Source organism: Microtus ochrogaster, chromosome 18 (genome assembly GCF_000317375.1).
Source record: "Microtus ochrogaster isolate Prairie Vole_2 chromosome 18, MicOch1.0, whole genome shotgun sequence".
Classification (NCBI taxonomy): Eukaryota; Metazoa; Chordata; class Mammalia; order Rodentia; family Cricetidae; genus Microtus; species Microtus ochrogaster.
This window is the reverse complement of record NC_022020.1, coordinates 53,227,793-53,238,515: the sequence shown is the minus strand read 5'-3', so window position 1 is coordinate 53,238,515 and position 10,723 is coordinate 53,227,793. Positions and strand designations below refer to the sequence as shown.

Genomic DNA, 10,723 nt, shown 5'->3' with positions numbered 1-10,723 from the left:
TAGGATCTGCATAAAATTAGACATGTCAAGGCAGATGTTATGATGCCGATGGAATTTATAAAAAAATCACAAAAATAACCCTTAAAAAATAAACCTATATTCTGGGGCTGGAGAGATGTCTCAGTAGTTAAGAGCATTGGCTGCTCTTTCAGAGGTCCTGAACTCAATTCCCAGCACCCACATGACACAAGTCACAACTGTCTATAGCTCTAGTTCTAGGGGATCTAACACCTTCACAACAATGCAAAATAAAAGGTTTTTTTTTAAAAAAAAAATCTATGTTTCACTAAACTGGAAAAACTGCAAGAAATGGATGCTTCTAGAAATCTATGAACCCAAACTTGAAATAAACAATTTAATTAAACAGCTCTACAGCCAACAATGAGACTGAAGAAGCAAATAAATTCTCCCAACTAAAACATATATGGACCAAGCAATTCCCTACAGAATTCTCTCAGACCTTCAGAGAATAGCACTGATACTACTTCAGTTAACCTATAAAACAGAAAAGGAAAGGCGGCCTCGGCTCTGAAAAAGTATTAATGACAGCAAAACTAGATAAAGATGCCACCAAAAAAAATACAAAATTACAGGTCAACGTCCTCACAAACACAGATTAAAGATTCACAACAAGGTATTTTTGAACAGAATTTAAGGTTACATCAGAAAGATCACTCATCATAATCGGGCAGGCGTCTTTTCAGAAATGCAGGGATGGCTCCATATATGTGCAATAATAAATGTCCTTGGTTCCATATACTTACATCAATAAATGTGATCCGACGCATCGCTGGACTCAAAGTCAGAAATCTCGTGATCACCCCAATCCTTGACAAAATCCAGTATCTCTTCATGAGAAAAGGATGGGAGGATCGATCACATTGTAGCATAATAAAGGCGATCTCCAACCAATTTATAAACAATACCATCCTCAATGGGGGTGGGCCTCAAAGCATACAGCCAACACAAGGATGTCCACTCTCCTTACGTCCCTTAATACAGTCCTTGAAGTCTTAGCTTGAGCAGGAAGACAAAAGGATGGAATAAAGAGGATACAGAGAGGAAAAGTGGTTATCTCTATTTGCAGACGATAGAACTCTAGGCTTGCCGGAGGATACCACTAGGAAACTCCTGCTGCTGATAAACACATTCAGCGAAGTGGCAGGGTTCAAAATTAACCCACAAAAGTCAGTGACTGTTCTATACACCAAAGATAAACATGCTGAGAAAAGAACTTGGGGAAACATCCTGGTCACAACAGCCACCAAAGGATTAAATACCTGGAAATAAACCTAACCAAGGGGCCAAAAGACCTCTATAGTAGAAACGACACTGGAGAAAGAAACTGAGGACAATGGAAGATGGAAGCATCACCCATGTTCGTGAGGAATTAATATTGTGAAAACGGCCATCCTGCCAAAATCAATAGACAAATCCTGCCCATCTCTATGAAACTTCTGGGGACATTCCTCAAAGACAGGAAAAAAATAATAATAATAATCTTGAAATTCACACAGAAGCACAAAAGACTAAAGATAGCCAAAGCCATCCTGCGCAAAGATAATACTGCAGGAGACATGACCCTACCTGACTTCAACTTACACTACAGAGCCATAGTAACAAACGGAGCAAGAGATCAACACAAAAACAGATTCACAGACCAATGAACCGGCATAGAGGGCTCAGAAATGCCAGACACACATAGGAGAAAAGACAGCATCTTCAACAAATGGTGCCAGGATATCGGATATCAACATGGAGAGTGAAACTCAATTCTTATCTCTTACCCTACACAAAATTCAACTCCCGTCAAGTCAATGACCTTAGCATCAGACATGATACTCTGAAACTCCTAAAGAAAAAATGAGGAAGGCTTCAATATACAGGCACAGCAAGGACTCTCTGAACAAACATTTTTAGGAATTCCCTGTCTTCAGTCAGATGGCCACTGGTCAGTTTACTCACGCCCCACTGGATAGCTTCATTCCCAATCACGCGGCCCTTGTTACACCCAGTGGGTCACAAAGCAAAAACGAAACAAAAAACTTGAAAGGAGGATGGGAACTCAGTGGGGGAAATGAGGTTCAGTGGATGCTGGAGGAAGAAAAGAGGGGATCTATGTATGACCAGAACATTTTATATGCACATAAAAAATTATCAAAGAATAAATTAATAAAACAAAGAAATGTATCCCAATAAGCCAAACTCTTATCAAATATCATCTTTGTCAATTTATTATCTAACAGCACAAGGTTAAAAACAAAAGTTCCTTACAAAAAGGTCCAAGGAAAGACTTAGGATTCATTTTCAATTTTCCTTTCATATCAGTAAATCTTTAATTCCTTAACAAATCCCTGTGAGGGCCCAATGATCTGGTTATAATTCTAAAACAAGATTCTGATACAGCCTCTTAAAGAGCTATTTTAAAAACCTCATAAGATTTTTAAAAATATGTTATTTTTAAATCTTTTAACTAAGATTGTGTTTCAATTCTGTTTGAAAGTTGGGTTCAGGGTTGGTGAGATGGATCAGTGAGCAAGGGTCCTTGCCGCCAAGCTCTATCACCTAAGTTCAGTCTCCAGAACCCAACCAGAGTACAGAGAGAACCAACTCCCACAAGAGTATCTTCAGACTTATACACATACACACACTGTGGTACACACCCATCCACACACACACATCCCAAAAAAATTTTATATATATATGTTTTAAAATTTTTTTTTGGAGAAAAAAAAAGACCAAAAAAAAGTTGATGGCTTCAGAGGGTAAAAGTGTTTACCATATGAACCTGACAACTTGAATTAGAAGAAAACCAGCCCCCAAACACTGTGCTGTGACCACCACATACACACCATTGCAGGTACACTCTTGCACCTACACACACACAATAATAAAAAAATGTTTAAGTTGAATGCATAAGTATTTTCAGAGTTCCATTACCCTCAAGTAAAAAAAAAAATATATATGTTTTTACTGTAAAGACAAATAACCCTGACTAAAGTTCTATCATGTAGATTTTTGAAAGGGCTGATTTCAATATAGTTAAAGTACTTCAAAGTAAAAATACAAACTTTATTCATTACAGAAACCTATCACAATCTCCAAAAGTCTATACTCGGGAACTTATTATGTACTCCCAGCCCTTCATAAATCACTCAGTAAACATGAACATTACCCTCTCAGACATCAGGATTCTCACATCCAAGCCAAGAAAAACTAAAAACATCAGTTCTGTAACACAAGGCTGAGAATTTCAACAAACTCACCTCTTCCCAGCCTAACTTCAACTCTCTCGGGCCCCTCTGTAGCTGTGAAAACAGCAATAACCCGCAGATTAGGGTCCTCTTGAGGAGGCAGGTGGTGAGCTGGCAGGGAACCAGCGTCCCCACAGAGGAAGAAACAGACTTATGCTAAAGATGATAGGTCCCAGGTCAGAATGCAGGCCTAACACCTACCCAGGTTTTCTCTTTCCTTCCTTCTACAGAATTCACCATGCCTTTTCCAGAATCCCCCTAGCACACGCTCAACACAAAATCCAGAGCTTCCAAGCAAAAAGGACTACTCATGATTTTACTAAGAAAACCAGGGTTTCAGAGAAAGAAACACGAGAATACGCACAGTCATGCACAGGAAGTGCCGGCTGGGCTCCTCATGTACATACCCTGCTGCTCAAAGTATTTGAGGAATCCACACGTGGCTTTCCAACGTAATAAAATACAGTCTTGTGGGGCCGATAATCTCGCTAACCCCAAACCATCTCCTGAAAGACATGTTCCTGACATGTTTGTGGGCAGGAGAGCCTATGAGGCGTAAGGAACAGGCAGAATGGGCTGGTACTCCCGGAATTAACAGGTGGCAAGGACTTTTCTTGCCACAAGACAAAGTTGCATGGAAGGAACAATACAAAAGCAGCAAGGAGAAGTCAGCCCTTCTTCTCCCTTACCTTCTCTGTTGTCTGTTTCTTGGCAGTGTTCAGGGCAGAACCCAGGGCCTCACACACGCGAGCAAACAAATGCTCTACTTCTGAAGTTAGGCTGGGAAGAGGGGAGTTGGTTGAAATGCTCAGCCTTGTGTTACAGAACTGATGTTTTTAGTTTTTCTTGGCTTGGGTGTGAGAAGCCTGATGTCTGAGAGGCTAATGTTTACTGAGTGATTTATGAAGGGCTAAGAATATGTACAACTCGGAGTTTTAGCCTGGTTTGGTATATTTTCTGTTTTGTTTTTGTTTTGTGTTTGTTGTTTTATTTTGGGGGCAGGGCCTTTCTGATGTAGGATTCCCCTCTGTATGCTGCGAATACCATGGGCTAATAAAGAAACTGTCCCCCCGCTCGGCCGGGCGGTGGTGGCGCACGCCTGTAATCCCAGCACTCGGGAGGCAGAGGCAGGTGGATCTCTGTGAGTTCGAGGCCAGCCTGGTCTACCAAGGGAGTTCCAGGACAGGCTCCAAAAGCTACAGAGAAACCCTGTCTTGAAAAACCGAAAAAAAAAAAAAAAAAAAAACTGTCCCCCTAGCTGCTACGGTGACTGCACACAGCCTCCACCTCTGGCTGACCATCCTCACTGTGGCTACGCTACAAGTCTGAACACCTGTTTCTAAAGAACGCAAAGGCAACCATTTCATGATGCTCTCCGATACTTATTCCATGACTATATACATTAATATGTGTTATATGTACAACATATATTAATATACATTACTGTACAGTGTGGCTACATGGAGCAACGAATAGACACCAACCTGATGAGAAAGAACAAGAGGGATTCAAAATCAGAAACATCACCTATTTGGCCTAGATTGAGTTTCTATCCTCAAATTGAAACGAAGGGCCTCGTCAAAGAAGATACAATAATCAAATGTCCCATCTTGCCACTGGAACAAAAGTTGTCTTTCCTGGACCTACCTCAGAGCACAGGACTCAGGGTCCTTCCTGGTATCCATGAGTGCCCACTTGCTTCAAAACCCTGACAACCATCAGGAATGCTTATGGCTGGACCTTGCAGCTGAGGAGCTGAGGCACCGCCCGTTTCATTGGACAGCGGACAAGACTGTCCTCCAAAGTCTGTGAGAAGACAGAAGCAGGGCAGAGGCCTCATGCTGGAGCCTCCCTGGCTCTTCTCCATCCAACCACAGTCTTCCACCAAGGAAAACGCAGGCCACCTACCCTATGCAAACAACAGCCCAGTGTCCCATCCTCTTGTGGCTTTAATACATTATCCAGGGGAGCTCAGAAACTCCACCTCTGAAGCCATTTAGAAGGAAAACAGGACAAGGCCACCCTCAGGTGATGCCATAGTTTTGGGAAGAATGACAGCCAAGAGGTCACTCCTAAGTCCTATACCAAGCACATGAAGCTCCATATATGTTAGCGTGCTGAGGCACACAGATATGCCGCTGGGGCAGGTCCCAATGCACACGGGAGGAAATGAAAATCAGTTTCTTTTGTTTTTTGTTTTGTTTTTAATGGATCTAGAAAGATAGCCTTAACAGAATAACCAAAAAGGGGGTTTGACCTTCGAGTTCAATCGAAAATGCTTTATAGTTGATCACAACGTAAGATTTAAGACCAATGGATGAAGATAGCAAATCTGCCTTGCAAGGGTAGGAAGAGACCATGATGTCTTTATGTTCTGTCCTAAACAGCCATGCACTTAAGTGCTGTACATAACAGCACATGTATGGATCACAGAGAACTAGCTGATAATGCCAATGATTCTAGAACCTACTCTAATTAATCTTCTCCAGCCCTGCACACTTAGGTTCTTCAGCATCCACCAACTATCTGCACAACCCCCCCTCCAGGCTTACTTGGGACTCTTCCACCACATCAAGTTCCATCCCTGCTCTGCATCCTCCTTCCCCACCCTGACCCCCAGCATAACCTTATCGCCATAGCTGGCATTCCTAAAGAAGACACCTCAGGAGAAACCTCAAAGTACAGCTTCCAACACTTAAAAAGTTCAAACCCTGACCTCTTGGTAAGATAACAAACTTAGTATCAAAATAACACAGACTTCACTAGCATGAACCCGTGATCACTCGTGATCATACATGCAATAGAAATTTGTATCTACATATTCATATAGGGCTATGATATCAAATATATACATAAATAAACAAGCATAATTTTCAAATTTTGGAAAACATACTTAACCCTTGAGCCTAAAAGACATTCCATCTTTGGTTGCCGGTCCTTACTTCAGTACTGGTTGTAATCCATTGAAACCATTTCTGAGCCAATGAATTTTGACATTCAGAGAAAAATAAGCTCTGGTCTGCCTGTAAAACTTGTTATTTCTAGCCTAGACTTGCAAGACTCGTGAACCCAAAAAACAGCCAAACAAACCTCACTCACCTATACTACTAGTGTGTGGACTTTTCTAATGAATCTGGAATCCAATATTCTGAAATAGCTTAACAAAAGCACGTTTTACTGCCACAGCATCGTGGCCTTGGCTTTCACAGCTTAATAGCTTGTAAATGATCATTCCAATAGGCTTAGCATAAGCTCAACTTTGCACACCAGAAAAGGCCAGTTGGACTTCTGCAAGCCTGCCGTAAGCCCCAAGGCTGTGGGGGTTTTTTGGTTTTGTTTTTGGGTTTTTTGTTTTGTTTTGTTTGGTTGGTTTTTTTGTTTTTCGAGACAGGGTTTCTCTGTAACTTTGGAGCCTGTCCTGGAACTCACTCTTGTAGACCAGACTGGCCTCGAATTCACAGAGATCAGCCTGCCTCTGCCTCCCAAGTGCTGGGATTAAAGGCGTGCGCCACCACCGCCCGGTAGGCTCTGTGTTTCTAACAAGCTCCCAAGAAATGTGAAGCACAATTGAGTTCCCTAACAAAGCACCCTAGACCGCAGGTAGGAAGGTGGGCAGCCAAGTTCAACTTTCCTAGGGATGTGCTTTCGAGTTGGGAACAAGAGCCTGCTGTGGCTGATGCTTAGGCAGGGCCCAGCACCATGCTATGCGGATGACTCCTTAATGGGAATACAGGAATAGCGGGGTGAGAGCAGTAAGAACAGGCAAGAGAGTACTGCAGTATGGACACCAACGTTGGAAGTGGCCCGGTACGAAAACCTTATCCATTCAGAGGATGGAAACAAGCACATGTGTGGGAGGAACTTACACTGCCAGTTCTGCTGACCTAAAGGTGCAGACGTGTTATTTCCAGTGATCTTGGCTTAGGCTTTTAGCTTGATACGCGCTGATGTCAACTGAACTCATCATTCAGACTGGCTTTATCAGGTGAGGGAAATGATCATCTATCCTATTTTGTTCAAAAAGCACATAGTTTCCAAACATTCCTTTATCCACTGACAATTCTAATCAAAACTAGACATGTGCTTCTGCTGCCTCACTAGGACTTGCGGAGCACAGCATCTGACGTCAGGACAGGCAAGCACTGTTTTGTAGGCCAGTTACTCGCACTCTAGAGGGTCACAAGTTTTGCTTTTTTTTCTTCTTAATTACCAAGGTCCTCTTGCTTATATAATATTATTAGAAGCCTTTCCCAGCATTTTCTGCATGGGACTATGGAAAAATAACAGAGTGGAAGTCCCACCCATCTCCGAGGCCACTGTTAGTCAACTAGAGTCTGGGCATGCTCTCCTGTGTGCGCGAGACTCAGCCAGTGTAAAAATAAACTTCCAGAAAAGGAAATGCCTACTGGGCAGCCTCTTACTCAGACCCATGAAGCCTTTCCTCATTCTTGTGGGTTACATTAAAGCTAAGAAGCCCAGAGCACTGTAAACTGGTTTGCTACTTTCCATACTTGCTGCCAATTTTCCACTTCTGCGAAACCAATTCCAACTAAATAAATAAATAAAACAGTAAAACTCTCTAGCTCCCTGTACAGTCTGAACTATTTGGGTAATGAGATAAAATGGCACAGGAAAAAAAAAAAAAAAAAAAAACAGTCCTTGGCAAATAATGTCAATGTTCATTTATTGTTTTTATTTTTAAAGTCACTACTTAGTCTCAGAACCGTTTCCTCCACCTGGCTCTGGAAAGCTTTTGAACAAGGTGGACATTGTCAAACAATTGTCCTAGGTTTGGTTGTTTTAAGGCATTTGTTTTACTACCTCATAGCTGAAGGAGTTTCTCACGGAAAGCCATCCAAACCACTGGCTGGGCTGAGGCTTTATACAGATTTATGACAGACCACTGCATAGCTCCTAAGTGGTTTACGGTTCTGCTTTGTGTGCTACGTTAGCCTTAAATAGATATAAAATCTGAAGCTAAAGACAGAGGAAAGGGAAAAAAGGAAGTCAAAGAGGAAAAGCTGCAGTGCCTCAGGGAGCCAGGCCACACTAGGGGACCTGAATCCCAGAGCAGAATGGGGTGCTTCGGCTGCCCAGTGACAGATACAGGAGTAATAGTAAAGCCCAGTATTTTGCATCCCGACTCATTAAAATATCTCCCTTCCTCGCTGTCTACAGTATAAAACTCAGATACGTAGCAAATCGCCGAGATGCGTCAAATTTTCAACTCCTCCCAGGAAATGTGCCCTCACTGATTTAGAACCTAGCTGGGGTGTTACTCGGGTCACCAGAATCCACATGAGAAGGAAGACAGTTACAGCTGCAAGACCTTGACACAGAGTGTGATTGGCCAACTTCCCCCTGATAAGGGGGTACTGAGATCAAGAAGGAAGAAATGTCAAGCAAGGAGAAAAGCAAGAGGAACAGAAAGGGACAGAAGAAAGAAGAGTTGAGCGTAGCAAAGAATGCGGAGGTCCAGAATTGGCGGGGAGGAAAGGCAGAGTTCATGCTGTCTGCAACAGGTGCACCAGGAGCCAACGTGTGCCCAGCATGCGTCACTGAGAATGCAGACAATGACACACTACATGCAGTCTCGGCCTCAGGGGACGTTATCTCTCCATGTCTTTTAATATGCAAAAATTAAGAAAATTAATAAATGAATGCCCTGATCTGACCCCCACCGTCTTCAGCCGAAGTTTTCAAGGACAGCTGGTGACTCTCGGCGTCTGTCACTCCACAGCACATTCTTGCTCTCACTCGGGACCCTGAAAAGTGCTCAACCATCGTCACAGTGTGACCACGTCACCTTCACCTCTGGCTAAAACCTTCTGGAAAAGCAAAAGACGAGAATGAACCAAGGGAGCAGGTGAGCTCCAGGCAGCTTCAGAAACGAGCCTTGCTCCCAGCAAAGTTCCATGGCAGGGAGAGCTGGGTCTGAGTGAAAACAGACAGCTGGTCTCCAGGATGAGAACGCCGCACAAGTTGTTTTTAGAAAGTAAATTAACATACGCGAGCTCTGCCCCTGGAAAACTTCACAATCCTGATAAAACTGCCCTCATTCTTCTCAGATTCCACCATAAAATGTGACAGGTGGACTTGGTGCTGTTAGTTTTTAAATAAATAGATCAGACCACTCTGTGATAACTGCTAATGCTGTGAGCCTGTGCTCACGCTCACAAACACACACACACGAACACGAACACACACACACACACACACACACATGGGGGGGGGGTAGTGGGCAGTTCCAATTATCAAAACTAGAGTCTTCAAACACTTCTCTGATAATTTAAAAGTACAGTACAGGGCAAAAGAATTTAAGTGCATGGCATGGCTCTGCATAACCAGTTATATGCATTATTATATGCAATATTTCTAATGGATTTAGCCCTCAAAGGCAAAAGTACATTTTTGCAAGTACAAAAAATAAAAACTGCTAAGTAATTTTTCAGAACTGCAACCTGAGAATATTTTGGTCAACATCTCCTTCATCATATTACTCTGTTGACTGTGACTAAAATATAAGCCAAAAATCCAGGAAATTACGGCACAGGGAAAAGCTTACACGTAAATGTACAGGAAGGATTGGTTCAGGCAACATAAAAGATTGTCAGTCTCATTGAAACATTTAAAATGTGGCGGTTAGTATTACTCTTACTCAGAATGTTGTGTATTTCATCCTACCTGGAGTCAGTGACATGCCCCCTGAGGGAGAAATGGCACCCCGAAGACAACAGCTCCAAAGACAGAGAAGAGCCAGGATCCCAGGACAGGGTTCAGGCACAGGTAAGGAGTCTGGCCACCACTGCAGGGCTGGGTGAAGCAAGTCTCCAGTTGCCAGGCTTACACATAAAAGTTATCACCAGCCAACATCCAAATGTAAAAGCTCCTTCAGCAGCTCTCTTTGGATTTAAGATGAAAAATAAACAAATTAAATAAATAACATTCTTGACCATGCCCGCTTCCAACTCTAAACTGCAAAAGGCAGCCACTGGACTGTCAGAATCCTCCCATCCCTAGGAAGAGGACCATCACACCAGAAGCAAAGGAGAAAAATCTCTCTCAAGACTGCTGCACAGCGAAGGAGCCAGCGCGCCTCAAGATGAACCGTCTGACCTCACCCATGCTGCCACGGGCCCTGGCCCAGGCTGTGCGCACAGGACATCTCAGCGGCCGAAGCCTCCATAGCAGTGCAGTGGCAGCAACATACAAGTATGTGAATATACAGGAGCTGGATATGGACATGTAGTCTGTGACTGACCGTGCAGCTCGGACGCTGATGTGGACAGAGCTCATCCGAGGACTGGGCATGACCCTGAGCTACCTCTTTCGGGAGCCTGCCACCATCAACTACCCATTTGAGAAGGGCCCACTGAGTCCACGCTTCCGGGGGGAACATGCACTGCGCCGCTACCCATCCGGGGAGGAACGCTGCATCGCCTGCAAGCTCTGTGAGGCCGTCTGTCCTG

At 43.4% G+C, this 10,723-nt stretch overlaps 1 protein-coding gene and 1 pseudogene across 4 annotated transcripts in view; one reads left to right on the top strand and one right to left on the bottom strand.

Annotated features, from left to right (window-relative positions):
- Ldlrad4 (low density lipoprotein receptor class A domain containing 4) overlaps positions 1-10,723 on the bottom strand; it is a 313,809-nt gene that overhangs the window by 254,532 nt on the left and 48,554 nt on the right. The window contains exon 1 of one of the 4 annotated variants that reach the window (XM_026783321.1): positions 9,939-10,143. The exons of the other annotated variants lie outside the window; for them this stretch is intronic. The gene's annotated coding sequence lies outside the window, so the exon portion shown is untranslated. Of the gene's footprint in view, positions 1-9,938; positions 10,144-10,723 lie in introns of those variants that run through there. 4 annotated transcript variants of the gene reach the window in all.
- The window catches only part of LOC101998696, a 31,880-nt pseudogene continuing 31,499 nt past the window's right edge, over positions 10,343-10,723 (top strand).